The following is a 10,053-nucleotide window of genomic DNA, read 5'->3' as shown; positions in this document are numbered from 1 at the left end:
AATCATTAGCCTAAGTCTGATGCATTTTATCACCTCCCTACCATAAACATAAATCATAAATGCTTAATGTTGCTCTGATCTTAATGCTAATTAATGCTAAGTATTTTTAACATACTTGGTAGCATTAAGATCAGAGCAACATTAAGCATTTATGAAAGAAAGAAAAAATTAGTTAGAAAGAAAGATTAGTTAGAAAGAAAGAAAGAAGAAAGATTAGTTAGAAAGAAAGAAAGAAAGAAAGAAGAAAGATTAGTTAGAAAGAAAGAAAGAAAGAAAGAAAGAAAGAAAGAAAGATTAGTTAGAAAGAAAGAAAGAAAGAAAGATTAGTTAGAAAGAAAGAAAGAAAGAAAGAAAGAAGAAAGATTAGTTAGAAAGAAAGAAAGAAAAAGAAAGAAAGAAAGAAAGAAGAAAGATTAGTTAGAAAGAAAGAAAGAAAGATAGATTAGTTAGTAAGAAAGAAAGATAGATTAGATAGATAGATAGATAGATAGATAGATAGATAGATAGAAAGAGATAGATAGATAGATAGATAGATAGATAGATAGATAGATAGATAGATGGATAGATAGATAGATAGATAGATAGATGGATAGATGGATAGATAGATAGATAGATAGATAGATAGATAGATAGATAAGTTCATTAGTAAATATAGAATGGTAGTTTAATTGAGTCTTGGGCTTCAGGGAGTTTAGATTTGAGTTTTTGTGTTGTACACTGCTGGGCCACCGTAGCCTTGGCTCAATTTGAACTGTTGCAATGAAAGTCAATGGGATTTTTATGATTTTTAATATTAATTTTTAAGAAATCTGAAAGTCAAATCAGTCTGAAAAGATATAGCACACTAAGTCAGAACAGTCTGAAGGTCTGACCCGAGTTTGGAGTTTGTAGAGTTAAAGCTCTAGGAGGAGTAGCAGTCAGAAAATTTTGGTTAAGAAAAAGAAGAAGAAAAAGAATAACTAGATAAAAAGTTTGTTGGCAAACTTTAAGTTGGCTTGAAAAAGCCTAGCCAGAAAGTTTGAAGTAGTTTTAAAAGCTTTCAGTTTAAAGGTTTTCAGTTTGAAATAGAGATAGATAGATAGATAGATAGATAGATAGATAGATAGATAGATAGATAGATAGATAGATAGATAGATAGATAGATGGATAGATTCAGTTAGACACAAATGATATTTAAAAACCTCAACTATTAAATAGTTTAGATAGATTATAAATGATAGATAGCAATTTGATTGTGTCTAGGGCTTCAAGGAGTTTATATTTGAATTTTTGACAGTTGGGGTGTTTGATCTGAACATCCGTCAATGCACGTCAGTGGGAGATTTTCTGAGTTTTAATAAGGAAAAACGTAAGTCCAATCAGTTAGAAAAGATAGCATGCCTAGTCAGAACAGTTTGAAGGTCTGAGCCGAGTTTGTAGTAGTTAAAGCTCTAGGAGGATATATATTTCTAAATTTAGGGTCAAAATAATAATAATAAAGATAGTAAAGGATTACTTTTTGAGAAAGAAAGAAAGATTAGTTAAGAAAAGAAAGAAAGAACAAAAGAAATAATAGAAAGAAGTAAAGAAAGATTAGTTAGAATGAAAGATAGAAGGATTAGTCAGAAAAAAAGAAAGATGGATTTGTTAGAAAGAAAGATAGATAGAAAGATGGATAGATTAGTTAGAAAGAAAGAAAGAAAGAAGAAACAATGATTAGTTAGAAAGAAAGAAAGAATGATTAGTTAGAAAATATACTTGAGAAAGAAAGAAAGATTAAATAGAAAGAAAGAAAGATTAGTTAGAAAGAAAGATAGATTAGCTAGAAAGAAAGAAAGACTAGTTAGAAAGAAAGATAGAAAAAAAGATTAGTTAGAAAGAAAGAAAGAAAGATTAGTTAGAAAGAGAAAGAAAGATGGATTAGTTAGAAAGAAAGATGGATTAGTTAGAAAGAAAGAAAGATTAGTTAGAAACAAAGAAAGATTAGTTAGAAAGAAATATAGATTAGAAAGAAAGATTAGTTAGAAAGAAAGATAGATTAGTTAGAAAGAAAGAAAGATTAGTTAGAAAGAAAGAAAGAAAGAAAGAAAGAAAGAAAGAAGAAAGATTAGTTAGAAAAAAAGAAAGAAAGAAAGAAAGAAGAAAGATTAGTTAGAAAGAAAGAAAGAAAAAGTAAAAAAGAAAGAAAGAAAGAAAGAAAGAAAGAAAGAAAGAAAGAAGAAAGATTAGTTAGAAAGAAAGAAGAAAGATTAGTTAGAAAGAAAGAAAGAAAGAAAGATTAGTTAGAAAGAAAGAAAGAAGAAATATCAGTTAGAAAGAAAGAAAGAAATATTAGTTAGAAAGAAAGAAAGAAAGAAAGAAAGAAGAAAGATTAGTTAGAAAGAAAGAAGAAAGATTAGCTAGAAAGAAAGAAAGAAAGAAGAAAGATTAGAAAGAAAGAAAGAATTAGTTAGAAAGAAAGATTAGTTAGAAAGAAAGAAAGAAAGAAAGAAAGAAGAAAGATTAGTTAGAAAGAAAGAAAGAAAGAAAGAAAGAAAGAAAGAAGAAAGATTAGTTAGAAAGAAAGAAAGAAAGAAAGAAGAAAGATTAGTTAGAAAGAAAGAAAGAAAGAAGAAAGATTAGTTAGAAAGAAAGAAAGAAAAAGAAAGAAAGAAAGAAAGAAAGAAAGAAAGAAGAAAGATTAGTTAGAAAGAAAGAAAGAAAGAAAGAAAGAAAGAAGAAAGATTAGTTAGAAAGAAAGAAAGAAAGAAAGAAATAAGAAAGATTAGTTAGAAAGAAAGAAAGAAAGAAGAAAGATTAGTTAGAAAGAAAGAAGAAAGATTAGCTAGAAAGAAAGAAAGAAGAAAGATTAGTTAGAAAGAAAGAAAGAAAGAAAGATTAGTTAGAAAGAAAGAAAGAAAGAAAGAAGAAAGATTAGTTAGAAAGAAAGAAAGAAAGAATTAGTTAGAAAGAAAGATTAGTTAGAAAGAAAGAAAGAAGAAAGAAAGAAGAAAGATTAGTTAGAAAGAAAGAAGAAAGATTAGCTAGAAAGAAAGAAAGAAATAAGAAAGGTTAGTTAGAAAGAAAGAAAGATTAGTTAGAAAGAAAGAAAGAAAGAAGAAAGATTAGTTAGAAAGAAAGAAAGAATTAGTTAGAAAGAAAGATTAGTTAGAAAGAAAGAAAGAAAGAAGAAAGATTAGTTAGAAAGAAAGAAAGAAAGAAAGAAGAAAGATTAGTTAGAAAGAAAGAAAGAAAAAGAAAGAAAGAAAGAAAGATGAGTTAGAAAGAAAGAAAGAAAGAAGAAAGATTAGTTAGAAAGAAAGAAAGAAAGAAGAAAGATTAGTTTGAAAGAAAGAAGAAAGATTAGCTAGAAAGAAAGAAAGAAGAAAGATTAGTTAGAAAGAAAGAAACAAAGAATTAAATAAGAAAGAAAGATTAGTTAGAAAGAAAGAAAGAAAGAAAGAAGAAAGATTAGTTAGAAAGAAAGAAAGAAAGAATTAGTTAGAAAGAAAGATTAGTTAGAAAGAAAGAAAGAAGAAAGATTAGTTAGAAAGAAAGAAAGAAAGAAAGAAAGAAGAAAGATTAGTTAGAAAGAAAGAAAGAAAGAAAGAAAGAAAGAAGAAATATTAGTTAGAAAGAAAGATTAGTTAGAAAGAAAGAAAGAAAGAAAGATTAGTTAGAAAGAAAGAAAGAAAGAAAGAAAGAAAGAAAGATAGAAGAAAGATTAGTTAGAAAGAAAGAAAGAAAGAAAGAAAGAAAGAAAGAAAGAAAGAAAGAAGAAATATTAGTTAGAAAGAAAGAAGAAATATTAGTTAGAAAGAAAGAAAGAAAGAAAGAAGAAAGATTAGTTAGAAAGAAAGAAAGAAAGAAGAAATATTAGTTAGAAAGAAAGAAAGAAAGAAGAAAGATTAGTAAGAAAGAAAGAAAGAAAGAATTAGTTAGAAAGAAAGATTAGTTAGAAAGAAAGAAAGAAAGAAAGAAGAAATATTAGTTAGAAAGAAAGAAAGAAAGAAGAAAGATTAGTTAGAAAGAAAGAAAGAAAGAATTAGTTAGAAAGAAAGATTAGTTAGAAAGAAAGAAAGAAAGAAAGAAAGAAGAAAGATTAGTTAGAAAGAAAGAAAGAAAGAAAGAAAGAAAGAAAGAAGAAAGATTAGTTAGAAAGAAAGAAAGAAGAAAGATTAGTTAGAAAGAAAGAAAGAAAGAAGAAAGATTAGTTAGAAAGAAAGAAAGAAAAAGTAAAAAAGAAAGAAAGAAAGAAAGAAAGAAAGAAAGAAAGAAGAAAGATTAGTTAGAAAGAAAGAAGAAAGATTAGTTAGAAAGAAAGAAAGAAAGAAAGATTAGTTAGAAAGAAAGAAAGAAGAAATATCAGTTAGAAAGAAAGAAAGAAAGAAAGAAATATTAGTTAGAAAGAAAGAAAGAAAGAAGAAATATTAGTTAGAAAGAAAGAAAGAAAGAAAGAAAGAAAGAAGAAAGATTAGTTAGAAAGAAAGAAAGAAATAAATAAAAGATGAAAGATTAGTTAGAAAGAAAGAAAGAAAGAAAGAAAGAAAGAAAGAAAGAAAGAAGAAAGATTAGTTAGAAAGAAAGAAGAAAGATTAGTTAGAAAGAAAGAAAGAAAGAAAGATTAGTTAGAAAGAAAGAAAGAAAGAAAGAAAGAAGAAATATCAGTTAGAAAGAAAGAAAGAAAGAAGAAAGATTAGTTAGAAAGAAAGAAAGATAGATTAGTTAGTAAGAAAAAAAGAAAAAAGAAATATTAGTTAGAAAGAAAGAAAGACAGAAAGAAAGAAGAAAGATTAGTTAGAAAGAAAGAAGAAAGATTAGTTAGAAAGAAAGAAAGAAAGAAGAAAGATTAGTTAGAAAGAAAGAAAGAAGAAAGATTAGTTAGAAAGAAAGAAAGAAAGATTAGTTAGAAAGAAAGAAAGAAGAAAGATTAGTTAGAAAGAAAGAAAGAAAGAAGAAAGATTAGTTAGAAAGAAAGAAAGAAAAAGAAAGAAAGAAAGAAAGAAAGAAAGAAAGAAGAAAGATTAGTTAGAAAGAAAGAAAGAAAGAAGAAAGATTAGTTAGAAAGAAAGAAAGAAAGAAAGAATTAGTTAGAAAGAAAGATTAGTTAGAAAGAAAGAAAGAAAGATTAGTTAGAAAGAAAGAAAGAAAGAAAGAAAGAAAGAAAGAAAGAAAGAAAGAAAGAAAGAAAGAAAGAAAGAAGAAAGAACAGTTAGAAAGAAAGAAAGAAAGATTAGTTAGAAAGAAAGAAAGAAAGAAGAAAGATTGAAAGAAAGATTAGAAAGAAAGAAAGAAAGAAAGATAGAAAGATTAGTTAGAAAGAAAGAAAGATTAGTTAGAAAGAAATAGATTAGTTAGAAAAGAAAGAAAGAAAGAAAGAAAGATTAGTTAGAAAGAAAGATTAGAAAGAGAGATAGAAAGAAAGATAGAAAGATTAGTTAGAAAGAAAGAAAGATTAGTTAGAAAGAAAGATTAGAAAGAGAGATAGAAAGAAAGATAGAAAGATTAGTTAGAAAGAAAGAAAGATTAGTTAGAAAGAAAGAAAGATAGAAAGTAAAATTAGTTAGAAAGAAAGATTAGAAAGAGAGATAGAAAGAAAGATAGAAAGATTAGTTAGAAAGAAAGAAAGATTAGTTAGAAAGAAAGAAAGATAGAAAGTAAAATTAGTTAGAAAGAAAGAAAGAAAGATAGAAAGATTAGTTAGAAAGAAAGAAAGAAGAAATATTAGTTAGAAAGAAAGAAGAAATATTAGTTAGAAAGAAAGAAAGAAAGAAAGAAAGAAAGAAAGAAAGAAAGAAGAATTATTAGTTAGAAAGAAAGAAAGAAAGAAAGAAAGAAAGAAAGAAAGAAAGAAGAAATATTAGTTAGAAAGAAAGAAAGAAAGAAAGAAAGAAAGAAAGAAAGAAAAAGAAAGAAAGAAAGAAAGAAAGAAGAAAGATTAGTTAGAAAGAAAGAAAGAAAGAATTAGTTAGAAAGAAAGATTAGTTAGAAAGAAAGAAAGAAAGAAAGAAAGAAAGAAAGAAAGAAAGAAAGAAAGAAAGAAGAAAGAATAGTTAGAAAGAAAGAAAGAAGAAAGATTAGTTAGAAAGAAAGAAAGAAAGAAAGAATTAGTTAGAAAGAAAGAAAGAAAGAAAGAAGAAAGATTAGTTAGAAAGAAAGAAAGAAAAAGAAAGAAAGAAAGAAAGAAGAAAGATTAGTTAGAAAGAAAGAAAGAAAGAAAGAAGAAAGATTAGTTAGAAAGAAAGAAGAAAGATTAGTTAGAAAGAAAGAAGAAAGATTAGTAAGAAAGAAAGAAAGAAAGAAAGAAAGAAAGAAAGAAAGAAGAAAGATTAGTTAGAAAGAAAGAAAGAAGAAAGATTAGTTAGAAAGAAAGAAAGAAAGATTAGTTAGAAAGAAAGAAAGAAAGAAGAAAGATTAGTTAGAAAGAAAGAAAGAAAGAAAGAAGAAAGATTAGTTAGAAAGAAAGAAAGAAAGAAGAAAGATTAGTTAGAAAGAAAGAAAAAGAAAGAAAGAAAGAAAGAAAGAAAGAAAGAAAGAAAGAAGAAAGATTAGTTAGAAAGAAAGAAAGAAAGAAAGAAGAAAGATTAGTTAGAAAGAAAGAAAGAAAGAAAGATTAGTTAGAAAGAAAGAAAGAAAGAAAGATTAGTTAGAAAGAAAGAAAGAAAGAAGAAAGATTAGTTAGAAAGAAAGAAAGAAAGAAGAAAGATTAGTTAGAAAGAAAGAAAGAAAAAGAAAGAAAGAAAGAAAGAAAGAAAGAAAGAAAGAAGAAAGATTAGTTAGAAAGAAAGAAAGAAAGAAGAAAGATTAGTTAGAAAGAAAGAAAGAAAGAAAGAAAGAAAGAAGAAAGATTAGTTAGAAAGAAAGATTAGTTAGAAAGAAAGAAAGATTAGTTAGAAAGAAAGAAGAAATATTAGTTAGAAAGAAAGAAAGAAGAAATATTAGTTAGAAAGAAAGAAAGAAAGAAAGAAAGAAAAAAGAAAGATTAGTTAGAAAGAAAGAAAGATTAGTTAGAAAGAAAGAAGAAAGATTAGTAAGAAAGAAAGAAAGAAAGAAAGAAAGAAGAAAGATTAGTTAGAAAGAAAGAAAGAAAGAAAGAAAGAAGAAAGATTAGTTAGAAAGAAAGAAGAAAGATTAGTTAGAAAGAAAGAAAGAAAGAAAGATTAGTTAGAAAGAAAGAAAGAAAGAAAGATTAGTTAGAAAGAAAGAAAGAAGAAAGATTAGTTAGAAAGAAAGAAAGAAAGAAGAAAGATTAGTTAGAAAGAAAGAAAGAAAAAGAAAGAAAGAAAGAAAGAAAGAAAGAAAGAAGAAAGATTAGTTAGAAAGAAAGAAAGAAAGAAGAAAGATTAGTTAGAAAGAAAGAAAGAAAGAAAGAAAGAAGAAAGATTAGTTAGAAAGAAAGAAAGATTAGTTAGAAAGAAAGAAAGATTAGTTAGAAAGAAAGAAGAAAGATTAGTTAGAAAGAAGAAATATTAGTTAGAAAGAAAGAAAGAAGAAATATTAGTTAGAAAGAAAGAAAGAAAGAAAGAAAGAAAGAAAGAAAGAAAGAAGAAAGATTAGCTAGAAAGAAAGAAAGAAAGAAGAAAGATTAGTAAGAAAGAAAGAAAGAAAGAAAGAAGAAAGATTAGTTAGAAAGAAAGAAAGAAAGAAGAAAGATTAGTTAGAAAGAAAGAAAGAAAGAAGAAAGATTAGTTAGAAAGAAAGAAAGATAGATTAGTTAGTAAGAAAAAAAGAAAAAATAAATATTAGTTAGAAAGAAAGACAGAAAGAAAGAAGAAAGATTAGTTAGAAAGAAAGAAGAAAGATTAGTTAGAAAGAAAGAAAGAAGAAAGATTAGTTAGAAAGAAAGAAAGAAAGAAAGAAAGAAAGAAAGAAAGAAGAAAGATTAGTTAGAAAGAAAGAAAGATAGATAGATAGATAGATAGATAGATAGATAGATAGATAGATAGATAGATAGATAGATAGAAAGAGATAGATAGATGGATAGATAGATAGATAGATAGATAGATAGATAGATAGATAGATAGATAGATAGATAGATAGATAGATAGATAGATAGATAAGTTCATTAGTACATATAGAATGGTAGTTTAATTGAGTCTTGGGCTTCAGGGAGTTTAGATTTGAGTTTTTGTGTTGTACACTGCTGGGCCACCGTAGCCTTGGCTCAATTTGAACTGTTGCAATGAAAGTCAATGGGATTTTTATGATTTTTAATATTAATTTTTAAGAAATCTGAAAGTCAAATCAGTCTGAAAAGATATAGCACACTAAGACAGAACAGTCTGAAGGTCTGACCCGAGTTTGGAGTTTGTAGAGTTAAAGCTCTAGGAGGAGTAGCAGTCAGAAAATTTTGGTTAAGAAAAAGAAGAAGAAAAAGAATAATAATAAGTTTAAATAGGATTTCAGTAAGTTGGCTTTCACAAGCCAACTTAATAATAAGTTTAAATAGGATTTCAGTAAGTTGGCTTTCACAAGCCAACTTAATAATAAGTTTAAATAGGATTTCAGTAAGTTGGCTTTCACAAGCCAACTTAATAATAAGTTTAAATAGGATTTCAGTAAGTTGGCTTTCTCAAGCCAACTTAATAATAAGTTTAAATAGGATTTCAGTAAGTTGGCTTTCACAAGCCAACTTAATTATTTAACAAAAAAACAACACTCTTCTGGCTCAACAAGCAAATTACAATAAAACACATTAACAACAATTTATCTTACATGCTCAAATAAAAAAATAAAAAAAATCTTTTTTTTTTGTCTGTTAATGTCCATTATTTTTTCTGTGATGAACCGTCCAGCCTTTACCCATCTGGCCTGCAACTCTGTCTTCTCCACATTCTTTCTGTCAAGCCACTTCTTGAAGCAGACTGAAAATAAATGTACAGATGTATTAAAATGTATTACTCCATAACCCAGTACTTGGCATCCCACAAAGACCTTGTGGCTTCTGCTACCTTTTAATGTCTGAAGTTTCTGGGGGGTTAAGGGCTGCCTGGTGGTTTTGGTTGTAGGGCATTCCTTCCCTGTGAGACTTCTTTCCCCCAGAGTCTTATGGCGCTTTTCCACTACACAGTACCAGCTCGCCTTGGCTCGGCTCGGCTCGGCTCGACTCGACTCGCCTTTGTTTGGTGTTCCACTGTGTAAAAGTTGTACCTGTACCTGCTTTCGGGTACTTTTTTTCGTACCACCTCCGGCGAGGTTCTAAGCGAGCTGAGGCGAGCTAAGGCGATACTAAAATGTGACGTGTAAACAATGCCGACTGCTGATTGGTCAGAGAGAATCGTCACTATTCACTGCGTCATCATTGCACGCGCCAGATGGAGTATCCAGAATAACCCCGCCTTTTTTAAATAGTTTAGCCAGAGATAGTTACTAAACTTACTACTATTATTATGGCAACTCGGAAGAATACGCCGTGGTCAAACGAGGAGGTGCAGACATTCCTTTGTTTGGTTGCCGAAGAGAGGATCCAGCGAGAGCTTGATGGGGCAACGTGGAACGAAAGGCGTCGCTATGACGACCGGGTACTATTTGTGGCGATACTTTCTGCAATGGAAAACGGAACGAAAAGCGAGCCGAGTCGAGGCGAGCCAAGGCGAGTCGAGTCGAGTCGAGCTGGTACTGGTAATGGAAAAGCGCCATTAGTGCCCCAGATTGCCACTGTCAACTCCTTCACAAATAAGGAATCCCGAGTGCTGTTTTGGATCCTTGACCAGGCCTCTCTACGCACTCGAACGTCTCCCCTCAAGTGAATCTGACAAAATTAAAAACAATTAAAGCTGCAAGCAGCATTTAGCGGTGTTCAAGCAGTTAAGGCATTTAAGATTTTTAACCACACAAGCATCAAAAGACATTAAGTTTTATGTAGCAAGCATTTAACCACTGACATCATAGATGGAATAGACCATGTTTTAGCATGATATACCAAGTTCCAGTATGATTCACCATGATTTACCCTGTTCTAGCTGTTCTAGTTTTAGGCCCAAATTGAAATCTGAGACATACATCTTGTTTGTCTTGAGCCAAGGATCACAGTGGTGTAAAAGGCATGAGGCATGAGACCAACGGTCTAGGAGTTATGAGCAATTTAGTACTTTT

The sequence above is a fragment of the Siphateles boraxobius genome, unplaced genomic scaffold (genome assembly GCF_051911475.1).
Source record: "Siphateles boraxobius isolate OS27281-9 unplaced genomic scaffold, OSU_SipBor_1 13, whole genome shotgun sequence".
NCBI classification, from domain to species: Eukaryota; Metazoa; Chordata; class Actinopteri; order Cypriniformes; family Leuciscidae; genus Siphateles; species Siphateles boraxobius.
Note: the sequence above shows the minus strand (reverse complement) of the source record.